We start from the raw sequence: 15383 nt of genomic DNA on the forward strand, positions 1-15383 counted from the left end.
AGTACCGCCTCTGTTTTTTCAGGTGCAAGATCAAGTTTTTTCAAATGCATCCATTCAGCTATTCTTTGAATAGCGATGTTAGCTTCTACTACTACCTGTGTCTTTATCTTTCCTGTTACTACTACTGCAAGATCGTCAGCGTAGGCCACCAATTTTACGCTACTTGGCATATCCAGTTGCAACAAGTCGTCATAATATAAGTTCCAAAGGAGAGGGCCAAGTACCGAGCCCTGTGGGACACCGCAGGTTACTTCCATAATGGTATTACCTACAAGTAGTGTCCGGTCCGTTAGATAACTTGTGATCATGCGCATTAGATATGGCGATATGTTTCGCTTTTTCAAGCTGTCAGCTATTCCTCTCCATGGTGCGGAGTTGAATGCATTTCTTACATCTAACGTTACAAGTAAGCATATCTTACGGTTTGCCCATGCCACATGTTTTGCTTCATTTGCGATTTCTATTTTTGACGAGGTGTTCAAGAATTTTTCCCATGCAGTCCAGGAGACATAGTGGCCTGTATGACGTTTTTAAATCGTCCGTTTTTTTAGGCTTTTCTATTAGCACTAGTTTCGCCACTTTCCATATTTTGGGAAATTCCCCCGCATACAGTTGTCTGTTCATCACATCGAGGCACTTTTCTGGCAGGTATTTCACTACACACTTAGTTATCTCTGGTGATAGCTTATCTGGTCCAGCCGCCTTCTTTGGTTTTATTTTATTTGCTGCCGTTACAAGTTCTTCCTGTGTCCATGGTATTATATCCGTCCTCACCATGTCAATATGTGGCCAGGTGGTTATTTCATATTTTGGAAATAGTCCACTTGCTTCCTTAAGTATGATATCCTGTGAGATTTCTGTTTTCGGTCTTAGTAGAAATCTTTTTGTCACTATTTGGTAGCCTTTTCCCCAAACATCGTTTTGAACTTCCTCTATAACAGTTTTCCAGGAGTGTTTCTTCGCGTCTTTTATCATTTTTTTCAAGTAATTTCTTTTTTCTTTATATTCGGCTCTTGCTTTCTTTCTTTCTTCGACTGTGCTTCCGGATATTCTGTTTGCACGTGTCATGTATCTCTTTTTACAAAGGCATTATTTTCTGGCCTCACTGATCTGTGATGACCACCAGTATACTGGTTTTCTGGTTGTATGTGGGCTGAAATGTGCGTTGACAAGCCTTTTTAATAGCCGCCATGAGACCTTGAGGGTTTAGGGTGTCTGTTTCTTCTCGTATTTTTTGTTTTATCTCAGATATGAAGTATTGGATTTTCTTTCCTTCTATTTTCCATCCTTTAATAATTTTTTCAGGAGCTACTTTTTGTGTTTCTAAAGACGGTATCTCAAAAAAGATGTAATTGTGATCAGACAATGTTTCTTGGTCCAGTACTTGCCAACTCCCAAACATTTTGTTTATATCATTTGAGACAAAGGTGACATCTATATGTGATGAACTGTTTCCTCGGGAAAAAGTAGGAGTATTTCCATGATTTAGTGAAACCAAATCTAGGCCTGCGGCCCATTCAGACAACATATCACCCCTTTTGTCATTTTCAATCGACCCCCATATTGCCGCCTTCGCGTTAAAATCTCCAGCTATTAAGCATTTCTTATTGCGCGTTCCAATGGCGTCTTTGAGTTGGTTCAGAATTATTCCGAATACTTCTAATGTAAGGTTAGGTGATATGTAACAACTAAAAACGACTAATTCTGTGTATTCAATCCACACGAAGCCCTTTCCTCGTCCGCTATTTAGGACACGAATATCATTATTGGTAATGCCTATAGCTGCATCAAAATTTTCATCAACGTACCATTTTGAGTCTTTTATAAGTATTTTATTCGGTTCGCTCACTATTGAAATGTCTATATTGTTCACTATTATTGTTTGCTTTAGCAGATCGTATGCAGGTCGCCTGCGACCTAGGTTTATTTATACAAATTTAGCCATTTCTTAGCCTGTTCCCACTATATCGCCTTTTGTGATATCTCTTCGGTATCTTGGGCAACGCATGGTGTGTGGTCTGTGACCAGATTCACTACACATTAAACAGTAAGATTTCTCAGTGCATTTATTCTTTTGGTGTCCCTCCTTTCCGCAGTTTTTGCAGCATTTGGATCGATCAGGTCCGCTACATTGCCACGTCGTGTGTCCAATACCCCAGCATTTGTAACATGTTAGCACATTAACTCTCTGCCTAACGGTGCAGCTTACAAAACCTATTCTTATATTTCCCTTATCCGAAAGTTTTTTACCAGTTTTTTTGTCAACTAGAACGGTTGCGATCTGAGTCTCTCGGAAACCAGGACGAAGATTACTGACTGAAACATAATCTGTTTCGCTTCCGGCCATAAGTGACTTCACGCTGTTTCAATCTCTTCTTTACTTGTGACCGCGTCGATATTTCTGACGTGTAAGACCGCTCGTGGTTCCTGTCCCCCAAGTTTTCTTATCTTCCCTTCTTCGTTTATATCTTTTAATGCGTTAGCTATGTCGTCTGCTCCTCCGCTATTTCGCTCCATTGTAAGTAGCAAATCTCCGGCCTTTGTCATTCGGGCTGCCTTTACTTTATTGTTCAAGTTTCTATTATGTACTTCTTCTTTAACTGCTTTCAAAAGCTCCGCATAAGAACGATTTCCTCTCTCGATATATAAAGCTTCGTCCCTTGACTCTCTTCGTTTATTTTGTTTTTTTTAGTGTCATACCGTCTGAGACAAAAATTTCTACATTTAGTTCAAACTGCATCAGAGCAATTTCTACTGCTTTACGTATTTCAGATAAATTCAGTTCTTTCTGAAATATTACCGTAAGTTTCTTTATAGCTTTTTTCTGCGCAAGTTCGGCTATTTTTGCCGTTAAGCAATATATTTCAAAAAGCACTTCCATTGTTTCTTTGGATTCGTCTATTCCGGCTACAAATATACTCTTCGCAATTTCTTGTAGTTCATTGGTTTCATCAAAGTGTACCTTGCTAGTAGACTCAATATAAGCTACTTGTTGTGGTTCTGGTTTGTTCATTAAGCCCAGTCTTTTAATTTCAGGCACGGCTTCTGCAACTTTACGAATGGTCATTGATTTTCCTGCCGTTTTTGGGTCTAGATACACTACAAGGTTATTTGAAACCGCTATCTTCTCTAGGTTATCTTGGATAACGTTTGTATGGACAAAACACTTTTCGTCCCAGGGTACCTCAACAATGCTTTGCAAAGAGTCTTTATTTATGCCAGGAGCAGATATCTCTTGTAGCGTCATTTGTTTTTCTTGGACATCCATATTATTAGTCTGCGCTTCCTTGTTCTGCTTCATTATACTAACAGTCTGTACTCCTATATCTGTGCTACTTCTAGCAGCTGGTTCTATTTTAGCCTCTTCGTTGGCGTTTTCTTTTGTCTGCTTTTTATACAAGAGGCTTCTTAGGGCTTCCTGAATTTTATATCCTCCGAATTGCTCCGTTAGGCGTAGTATTTTCGCAGATATTTCCCTGATTTCCTTCTTAGTATTAGAACTTTCATGGACAGTGCGATTTAGAGCTTTTGCTTCCTCTGTTAAGTTATACGCTATGTTCAAGATTTGTGCTCCGACGTCTTGAGTAGTTTTCTTTGCTTGTTTGGTTTTAGACAAAAGGCTCAGAGTGCTCTCTTCCTTTTTTCTCTTATATTTTTGTTCTATAATCAGCGATCGATCTCCCAGTAATCCCGGTGGGCTGAGATCAGGTAAGGATAGAGTTCTCACCTTCGATGGGGGTGTCCTGTCGATCATAGAACTTTTCTCGAATGGGTTTTTCTCAGCTCTTCCAGTATCAGTATCCAGCAGCCCAGCCTGGTCGCCCTCTTGGGTTGCATAGCGGTAGTTGGCTGACGATCGGTAAGAGCCCGCTCTCTCACTCTCTACACCGACCGGTACTAGGGTGTCCCTCCCTTGCACCGTAAACTTTGTTTCATTGGCTTGACTCATATATCATATTTTCTTTTTCTTCTTTCTTCTTTTTTTGGGAAGGATAGAAAGAGGAAGCCCCTAGCCCTCGTAAACCTAATAGCATCGGGGAGGATGAGAAAAGGGAAATTTGAAGGTTTTTGGGAAGGATCACAACTTGGGAGTGAGATGTGAGCCTAGCTAGAGTACCTCGGGCTTGCCACGCCCGTATTCGCAGTGCGACCCCCTGAGGTATATATATATATATATATATATATATATATATATATATATATATATATATATATATATATATATATAAATATATATATATATATACCTGCGTATAAAATTTTAGATCTTGGTTATGTTTTTGTGGATAATCAGGTACAAAGAGGGGAAAAAAGAAAACCAGGTAATATAATTAAAATATAACATTAATCAGTTTTTTTTTTCATTTTATGCTCCCGATTAACCATAAAAGTTTAACCAAAATTTAATAAGTAATTTATCTAAAAACCTTGCTGTTCCTCTCAAGTTAAATTTTCAATATAGGATTTTTTTTATGCTCACTTTCAGACAACACTGTTTGAGATAAAACCCACGATGTTTAGTGGCCATGAATGTAATCAGCCTCCGGTTGAAACTGATCCCTACCCCAAAAACCAAGACCAAGACGCGGCGGCGTCTCAAGGTAGTAATGTGAGATTTCAATTCTAATATTTTTAATGGATTTGGGAAAATGTTTCATAATGCCTATTCTCTCGTTTCAGATGCTAATCATATTCATGAAAGTAATCAACCTCCAATTGAGACTGAAACCTTCCCAGTAAACGACCAAGATGTTGCTCCTTTTCAAAGTAGTGCTGCATAATTTTAATACTAGGATACTAGTATATTTAATAGATTGGGGAAAATATTTCATAATGTCTATTCTCTGTTTTCAGATACTAGTCATGTCCATGAAGGTAACCATTCTCCTATTGAAAATGAAACCTACCCAGTAAAAGTTCAATACTAGTACTTAAATTGATTTTCGATTATTCCTTGAATAATGATCCTATGTTTGGATTTCAGATGTGGCTGTCCATAAAAGAGGTCCCCAAATAACTGCCAGGCGTCGATCCAGGTCATTATCACTATCTAACTCGTCTTCCTCTTCGAGATCGACCTCATCAAGCAGCTGTTCCTCATGTTCCAGTTCGTCTTCTTCGCGCTCTAGTGCGATGTCCTGCTTGAAAGAGGACTGTGACGATTCTTTAAGGGATCCTGATTATGAAGCATCTTTTTCTGATTATTCTGAAGAGCTTGACATACAACTGCCTTTATCAAAAGTACGAACAACCATTCCTGCCTCTTCTGAAGAAACTGCGGAGAAACCTGTACGTAAAAGGAAAAGGAACACTTCAGAATGGAAGAGAAACATTGCAAAGACTATGAGCAACGCTGGAAGAAGTTACGAATCATTGGGAGTGCGGAAAAATCCTGATGGCTCCAAAGAAAAATTCGTCAAGTTGAGGGAAGCCAGGAAGGTACAGCCACCGTGCAATGAAACTAAATGTCGCTTTCATTGTGCAGCCAACATAAGCGAGGAAACGCGCATAGAAATTTTTACTAAATACTGGAACCTCTCGAATATCCATTTGCAAAGAGCGTTCTTTCAGTTGTCTTTCTGAAGTCAACCCCCGATACCGTTATGGCCGATTAGATAAAACACCAAGAGCCCTTAACAAAGTATTTTATTTTACTATTGATAAGAAAAAAATACGTGTATGCAAGATCTTCTTCTTGGCCACTCTCAATATCAGTGCTCGAGCTCTCAACACTGCGATAAGAAAAGAAAAATCCAACATTGGTGGTATTTTTGAATCAGACCAAAGAGGAAAACACCATAAGCAACCCACTCTTCCGCCTGAGATGAAGGAAGGTGTACGAAATCACATCAACTCCATACCTCGGCTCGAAAGCCGGATAATTCGGATAATGCAATCATCGGATATCAATTGAAGAGAAAAGCATAAACTTTAATCAGCTCTCCTGAGAAATCGCTTTTTTTGAAATAAACCAATCTTGAACTGGACAAGCGATATTAAAAAAACTGCAGCAGAACTCTCACCGTCCCCTACAACATCTGAACATCCACTTACTTTTACAAAACCAAAAAACAACGAGAAGAAAATTAAACAGTCTGGAAATACTAAATCAAAAAAGACAACAGACAATAATTATTATCCTGTAACCTATGAAGAGCTTATAGATCTATTTGAAAATTCCGAAGGCTGCACAGACCCTGTTAGTATTGTGAAATATATACTAAAGAAATAACAGAAGTCGTAGGCCTACTTATCACAATATATCCTTATTTTAAAGATAGAAAGATCAAAACCAGATGAACTCAAATTAGGAACACAATTTTCAAACAGATTAATCTCGAAAACCAAACCCAACTGGATGCCTATACTTCAATTGAAACCTATTAACCTTTTTTAAAATTCACCACCTCCATTCAATGGAATATAAATGGGTACTTAACCATCTAGGAAACCTACAACTACTAATTTCAAAATGTAAACCCATGATAATTAGTTAACAAAAAACAAATTTTAAAAATAGAATCCATAATTTGAAAAATTAGCCGACGACCGAAGAGATTAGGGAAAGGGGGGTAAGACGGGGTAGCGGGCAAGACGGGACGGAGGATCTCACGTGTCGTACGAACGACCAATCACAGCCGTTCTAGCTCGTAATGACGCGCCGTTGCATTGTTTCTCAGTCAGCATTGTCACTGGTTACTGAGTTTACGTGTTTGTGACTTAGCGCCCAAAAACCTGTTTTTATCAAATTGCTTGTATTTTCGCGTTTTGTGTGGCATGTGCCTTTCATCTCAATATAAAATATCAAGAGCTCACTGAAAGTTATTTTTGTTCATCCATTATTATACTAGCAGGTAAGAATATGTTTGTTATAATAGTCTGAGTTGTTTTTTAATGGTAAGTTCTTTAATTGAAAAAAGCATGAAAGCCAAGATGGGGTATAGGTACCCCGTTTTGATTTTTAAATTATATAGAGTATGTTTTAATTAATTTTCAATAACTTATTTCTTTTTTTTTTCTTTTAAGCATGGTGAAGTATTATAAAAGAAAGACGGACAGAGGAAATTGGAATGAAGAAAGTATGAGAAATGCAGTAAATATGATCATTAGTGGGCAAATGGGGTATAAAGTAGCATTAAAAACATTTTTTGTGCCACAAACTACCCTGGAAAGAAAAGTAAAAGTGGCTCGTGAATTAAAGTACCTTTGGACCCAAAAAGTCGAACATTTTCGGAAGAAGAAGAGACCGAACTTCTAATTATATTTTGGATATGGAAAGTCGTCTTTACGGACTTACAACTAAAGATTTAAGAGTGTTGGCGTACACTTTAGCAGTGAAAAATGGGAAGAAACATATGATTAACTGTGAGAAAGGAGAGGCTGGCAAAAATTGTCTTCAGGGATTTTTAAGGAGACATCCAGAACTATCGATCAGAAAACCAGAAAGTACTTCAGCTGGACGGGCAGCTGGGTTTAATAAGCAGGTTGTTGAACAGTTTTTTAACTTCCTTGGTAATGTTTATGACGAACACAAACTTTCACTGGACAGAATTTATAACTTTGATGAAACAGGAATTTCAGTGGTGCCTAAAACAAGGTCGAAAATAATTGCACGAAAAGGCAGAAAACAAGTGGGATCCATTATTGCTGCGGAAAGAGGTAAGTAGTCATAGAGGCGGTTCAGGCAGACACAGACATCCGGTCCAGCCGCTCTGACCGCAGCGCTAACCGCAAGTCGAAAGCAGTGATAACAGCGTTTACTATACTACGTGTAAACCTTCTAATTAAGATACATTAATTAATCAATTTATTTAATTAAACAATTTAATTGCGGTGGAACTGAAAGTTTTAGACTTTTGTGTTTGAAGGATTTTGATAATTTTAGCACATCGCGCGTCAAGCATCGTAGATAATGAAGGTCTTTCGTGACAGTAAGATCCGCATTCGATAATGAATATACTTAATTGTCCACTCTGTATATAAAATAAATATACATTTATCATGCAAACTGTGGGTATAATGAATTATATTCCGCCTTGTCTGGCCTGTATGATAACGGCGAAAAGGGTGTAGTTACTAGATTATCCAGGTCGTCGAAAAAGTTACTAAACACTCTGTATAAATAATATTAAGAATTGTGCATTTGTTGTTGAAGTGTATAAAAATTATTTTATCACAAAGCCACAAAGGACGATAAAAACAAACAGGTGTGTGTGAACAGGAGCCATTCTGAAGCATGTTTAAAAAGGTAAGTCACTTTGTTAGGCATTCACAAGTATTTAACGCTTTTACTATTTATGTATCGTAATATTGTAAGATCCGAGGAGAGCCGCGAGCAAGGGTTGATAGAGAATTATGAGATCTTATTGTTCGATCGATCGTAAAATATAAAAAAAGAATATTTTAACACTCTGTATATAAATTATAACTCTTGTATCATTCGAAAAAATGTAAAAATATAGCGAAAGTGATAACAATATATACGTATTTATCATGTTTGAAAAAATATACCTTTTGTGGTTTTTTCATTCGAAATAAAACTATGGTCAAAAGTTGATGCCTTGAATCTTCAGCTTGCTAATAATCCATTTTTGTGGTTTTCACTTCCGTATGACTTTGCAGCACACAGAAATGCAGTTTTTGTTTCAAGGGCAGCCTAGAAATGATATTTTAAATTTTAAAATTAATCTTTTACAAAGATAACGGTTGCGATTTATATAAAGCATTTTGTTTTTCAAAACAGGAACGCTAAAAGAAACGTTATCATATTCTAGGTTTTATGAACAGTTTACTTCAAAAAGGAAATTCGTTGTTGCTATGGTGATTACTTCCAACGAGATTATCATGCAAACTGTGGGTATAATGAATTATATTCCGCCTTGTCTGGCCTGTATGATAACGGCGAAAAGGGTGTAGTTACTAGATTATCCAGGTCGTCGAAAAAGTTACTAAACACTCTGTATAAATAATATTAAGAATTGTGCATTTGTTGTTGAAGTGTATAAAAATTATTTTATCACAAAGCCACAAAGGACGATAAGACCAACGGTCCGTGCTGAAAAACACTTTATTCGGGTCGACGAAGTGAAAGTAGACCGTGTCTTTTTGGAAAAACAAACAGGTGCGTGTGAACAGGAGCCATTCTGAAGCATGTTTAAAAAGGTAAGTCACTTTGTTAGGCATTCACAAGTATTTAACGCTTTTACTATTTATGTATCGAATATGTCTAATAAAATAATATTTTTACTGTCAACGGCTACAGAACCATTACACACACAGTTGTAGTGAGATTAGTGGTGTAGTTTATTTTAAAGGTACATGGTGGGGCAACGGCAATAGAGTCGGAGTAATAGAGATTTTTACACCTCCTAAACAATAGGTAATAAAATTTTTGTTATTTATGAAAAATATAGTTTCTCCTACTAACAATCCTAACAAGACAGCCTTGACGATTCGATATAAAATCGAGAAGCAACATCATCCAATTACTGGTAAAACTAACGTTTTATCAAAATTTACTATTTTTCTTGGTCTTCGCGATATTTTTTCTGAATTCCGTGAAAGTGTGTTTTTAACATATCTATTGAGGAATGAGTGTCTAAAAACCTCTCTCGAAACATATCTAACCGCAAGTCGAAAGCAGTGACAACAGCGTTTACTATACTACGTGTAAACCTTCTAATTAAGATACATTAATTAATCAATTTATTTAATTAAACAATTTAATTGCGGTGGAACTGAAAGTTTTAGACTTTTGTGTTTGAAGGATTTTGATAATTTTAGCAAAAAATGTTACGAATAATCACCTATTTTATAATTTTGCATACAAGGTGGTAAAAAGTTTTTAGAAATTATGTAGTAATAGTTGATACAATATTTTTTCGAAAAAAATATTCCGAGACCTTCCTTGGCTATAATTTGATTTTCTTGATCATACACTAAAAAGGCGTAAATAAAAACGTACAATGAATAGTCCGTTTCCACATCACCTAGGCGGTAGGACTAACGATGCGCTGTATTTAATCTTTAACGTGGCAAATAGAAGTCTAAAATGAGATTGATGTTGTATTCTTTCTCTAGAGATAATCATCCTATATTAAAAATCTGTAGAATACAGAAACATAAGTTTTCTCAATCTTGAAGCAACCACAGGGTAAATGAAACTGTAGACAATCTTAAAAGATCCATTTTGTATCTATAATATATAGTACATCATAAAAGGATAACGCTAACTTGTGTAACTTTTGACGTAGCGATTTGTGGACATAAACTATATAAAAGTAAATACATATGTATATAACTATAAACATGATGACTTCGGTAACACGGGTGCTGCACCGAACCCCTTTTAAGAAACAAGGAGTAAGAAAACAAAATACATTAAACGAGGAGTACACCAAATAGATTATGAAAATAAGGCAGTGACACATTTTAGAAACTTGTGGAAAATGACGAAGGAATTTTTAGGAGACCCAAAGTTTTAACTTTAGAGCTGTAAGTTTTTGTACCTTTTTGTAGTTATAATATTTTACACAGTCTTACCTAATAATATAAATATTGAAAAGTCTTCATCATATGTGAGATGTTGCCAAGTGCTTGGGTTGCGAGATAGATGTGTTGAGGTTTCGTTTCCGTATACATTTTCTGAGTGGTAGTCCAAATCATATATATCGGTTTAGGGGTCATCGTGTTTATTCTTTCTCTATATAGACATCCTATATTAAAATTTTGTAATAGAATACAGAAGCAGATGGTGTTTTTTCAAAAATACACGAATTCTCAACAAAAAATACAACGAAAAATGTGTGGTGCTACCTATTTAAAATAGTTGCTTTCATTCCAGCAAGTCAATAACTCAACATTAGATGGTCAAAATGCACATGAGATATCAAAGAAAAATAATAGTAATAAATAATAATCAGTGAGTGTTATAGAAAAAACCTCAGATAATCATTTATAAAATCAAAAGTGCCGTAAAGAACTCTTGTGGCTTATAAAAGCTGCTGATATCTTTTAAAGCTTATTAAATTAGAAGTGACCATGTAAGTGTAATCAACTTTATATTATTGGTAAAATTAATGAATTATGTTTTTAGGAACGAGTTTGTAGAAAAATTTAAGAAATCGGCTACATACCAGCGGGCACCGGTAGGTACCCGCTGGGTCTTTTGTGCCCCCGACCCCTTTGTGGTAATTAAAAATAGATGTAGGTCGTTTTATAATATTTTTAAACCGAAAATTTAACATATTTTTTGCAGGGTGTCTGGTTCGACATAACGCGTAAGTAAACAAGAGGTTTTAAAATAAAATTAGTATGTTAAAAACGTACCTTTTTTACAGCGAGCCAACGGAATTGTAAGTACTCAAAATGTAAAACCGATCCAAAAATCATCGATTTTCTTTTTTTCTAGCGTATCAACGGCATCAGGACTTTTGGTCCTAAATGACCCGTGAGTTTCTAATCTTCAATTTTATATTAAAACAGAAATAATTATTTCATATTCTTTTTTCAGAGATCTGATGAGAACTTCGCCGGTTGTAAGTATTTAATATATAAAACTTTATGAAATTTTATATTTTGTATGTACTAATCTGTAGTAACATTTTTTCAGATGGAAACATAAAAATAAAAAATAGAGTTTTTCTTGTTTTTAATTACCCTCACCCAGTACTTAACCAAAGTCCTTTATTCCCCCATTATCCTGAGGGTGAAGTAGTCAAGTTTTATAGAAATTTGTGTCTACCTCCCCACTTGGTCACCCTTGGACAACTTTTTATGTTGACTAACAGACACAACTTACCAAATATTATTCATAAATTAACATAAATGAATTAAATGTAAGCTTTTAACGGTCTATTTTATTCTAAAATAATTTTAAAAGACTACAGTTTCAACTGCTAAAAATAAGTAGTGGTGTTTATTTTGAAAAGTGTTCATAAAATGTAAAATTGTATTAAATATAATTATTTGTAGCGATGATATGTTGAAGTTGTTGGGAGAGCCGGTCCTCTACGAGTAAGTTATTAATACACAAATATTTATATCATTACATTTAAATTCGGATATAGAATATACTGAAATGATAATACATTTTAAAAAAGAATAAAAACAGAATAATCATTTTTAGCTGTGAAGTTCTGACTAGCGCGTCAGAAGACGAAAATTATTAGAGGAAATGCATTTTATTTCTAAACAGTGTATATTCTTCCTCTATTATTTTAATAACACAATAATAGCCACTTTCATCCAATCAACCTAGCTATCCCTCTAACATTAGAAAATTGAAAGAAAAAAGCCCTAGAAAAAATATGTCAAGTTTGTAAAAATGTTTTATTTTAAAAACACTATAAGTATTTTCGAAAAATTAAACTGAAACAAAAAAATGAACAACCAACTTAGCTATCCCCTCTAACATTAGAAAATTGAGAAATCATAATAGAAAAGAAAAAATCCCTAGAAAATTATGTCAAAATTTGTAAATTTTTTATTTTAAAAAGCGCTATAATTATTTCGAAAAACTGAAACAAAAAATGAGCAAGGCATGAATTGTTTTTTCTAAAACTATTTTATATTCCGTTGAAAAATAAGGTTAACATTGACAGATAGTTACCAGAAGCATGAGTGAAAACTATTAAAAAGTATATGTTACAAATACCCGCTTATTTTCCACAATAAGGTATGTTATTCCTCTCTAGGGAGCGGTGGTACATATGTCTGCTCATCCCTTGGAAAGGAGTATTCTCGCTCTACACTTTCCCGTATCTTTACCACCCCCGAGAGAAGAAAGACACCACCTGCTCAATGGTTTCTATTGCTAAGATTAAATACTGCAAGTCAGGTACGTGTCAGGTACGTATCAGGTACGTGTCAGGTACGTATCAGGTACGTGTCAGGTACGTGTCAGATACATGTAAGGTACATGTCAGGTATGTGTCAGATACGTATCAGGTATGTGTCAGATATATGTCAGGTGTACGTCAGTCAGGTACGACAGCTTACACGTCACAGCTTTGGCAGAAGCGACAGCTTACGTGGTACAGCGTTGCTAGAAGCGACAGCGTCGTTAGATGGGTCAGCTTACGTGTCGCAGCGTCGTTAGATGGGTCAGCTTACGTGTCACAGCGTCGTCAGATGGGGCAGCTTACACGTTACAGTGTCGTCAGATGGGTCAAATAACGTTGACAGCTATGACAGATAACGTTGACAGGTGTCACATCGTCGTCAGATGCGTCAGCTTACGCGTCACAGCGTCGTCAGGTACGTGTCAGGTACGTGTCAGGTACGTATCAGGTACGTGTTAGGTACGTGTCAGGTACGTGTCAGATACACGTCAGGTACATGTCAGGTATGTGTCAGATATACGTCAGTCAGGTACGTGTCAGTGGAAAGGCAGATATCAATGCTGTAAATAGAACTTCACTCGCATATAATGTTCATTTAACATCAGGATGTCATATAAGCAACAGGTGTCAAAGCTTGCTAAAGCTGTTCGAGAAAAGTATAATTTACTTAAAAGGTCTGAACGTGGCCATGAAGAACAGCTTCAACGTATATTTAAACCTGTGACAGAACCACTTGAAACTATATTATCACATCAAGACGGACATATACAACACGTAACAGAACAACCAAATCACGATTTACAGGATATAGAGCAACCACCATCAAATCAATACAGTGTTACATGCAACGACAATGATTCGATATATGGACCTGTGCTTGAAAATAGAGAATGGCTACTTGGACGCTCTCGCTTAGAATTCAATGACGAAAATTTAATTGTAGACAACAAAATATTTAAAAATACACCCGGCTTACAACAGATAGTGTTTTGCAGAACCCCGCGAGCTTTTACCATCACCGATTTGCAACTATATAGGCAAATATTGGAACTGTCGGGGGTACATAGAGATTTAAGAGGGTTTTTAAAACATCAACAACGATCAACTAAATTTGATGAGATTATTAAGCCTCTATGTAAGAACAATTGCCGTAGAAAAGTGAGGAAATATCCAAGACAAACTACGTGGCTCCAAGGTTGGACAGACCCAAACGTACTTGTTGAAGCAGGTATCATCGAATAAAAATAAGTTGAATTCCGTTCTACAGCGAAGATGCCAAATGGACCAAATAATCTCGTAAACACACTTAAATATCTAAACAAAGAAGAAGAATTTGGGAAATAATTGAAGAGCTCAGGCGAGCAGACATAATCGAATAAAAGACATTTCCAAAGGCTCTGGTAGTCATTTCAAGACGAACCGTTCTAGAGTGAAGATGCCTAATTGTGCTTGGGGGAAAGCGTGTAACTGCAGCGACTGCGGATTAAGTTTTTGTTCTTTTTGTCAGAAAAAAGAAGTATACCAGCACGATGAAGAGTACAATTGTGACCGGAAAGGAATCGAATATTACAAGTTCACAGCTTGGTGTAAAGAATGTTGGTTCAAGAAAAAAAGTTCTATATATTAAGCAGCTCATTCGCGCGTACCCCATTTTTGTCTTACCTCTTGTAGTGAATAGACGTATATTATGGAAAAATTTATAATAATTAAAGATGAATCACAAACATGTAAACGCTTTGGTGTATCAGCCAGAGCTTTGGAGTTTAGAATTAAAGAGATCTCAGAAGGTGCCGATCCAGTAGCATGGGTAAAAGAGGCTATCAACCAAATTGTTCGTAAAGGAACTGAAGAATTGTCGCCCGAAGCTTATGTAGGCTTCACTTTCTGCTCCAAAGACCTCGCTAAAGGACAAGGATGGATTAATTTCAAGAAAGCCAAAGATATGTCTATTAATGACGTGTGGGATACTATATCTTCCATCTATCAATCCAACTCAACGGGATTTAGCACAGAAACATTTTGTTTGAAAATTACTTCAGTAAAACTCTAATAGTGTTTAGATAAAAATGTTCATATTGTTTTACTTTGCACCATTTTCTAAAACCACCTCTAAATATTAATTATCCTATATTACAAGTTTTACATTAATGAATAATTATAGCAATTTTATAAAAGTTTTCGGTATTATACTTAGCTTTTTAAGTTTATGCAGTACCTTTTTAATTATAAATCATTTTTCAATGAGGATTTCAAATTATTATAATTTTCTTAACTAGCAACAACTTTAAACTATAATTTTGCACTGAGAAGAATAATCATAATTTTCTTATCACTATTTTATGCTTGTCACGCTACTTTTCAGACAATTTATTCAACTTTCTTCACTAATTATGCAATGTCATCTAAGATTGTGCAATACCTTTTTAGAGAGTTTTCAATAAACTTTTCAAATGAAATTTTTCAAATAATTTTCTTATCACTATTTTATGCTTGTCACGCCACTTTTCAGACATTTTCACTAATTATGCAATGTTATCTAAA

General features: G+C 35.8%; 1 long non-coding RNA gene across 1 annotated transcript; it reads right to left on the reverse strand.

The window, feature by feature from the left end:
• Positions 1-8338: 8338 nt before the first annotated feature.
• LOC130894628 (uncharacterized) lies at positions 8339-15383 on the reverse strand. The gene is made up of 3 exons (XR_009059354.1): positions 15058-15383; positions 10543-10715; positions 8339-8656 (listed from the first exon to the last, which is right to left on the reverse strand). It is a non-coding gene; the product is annotated as an uncharacterized LOC130894628 (long non-coding RNA).

Source organism: Diorhabda carinulata, chromosome 5, assembly GCF_026250575.1.
Source record: "Diorhabda carinulata isolate Delta chromosome 5, icDioCari1.1, whole genome shotgun sequence".
Lineage (NCBI taxonomy): Eukaryota > Metazoa > Arthropoda > Insecta > Coleoptera > Chrysomelidae > Diorhabda > Diorhabda carinulata.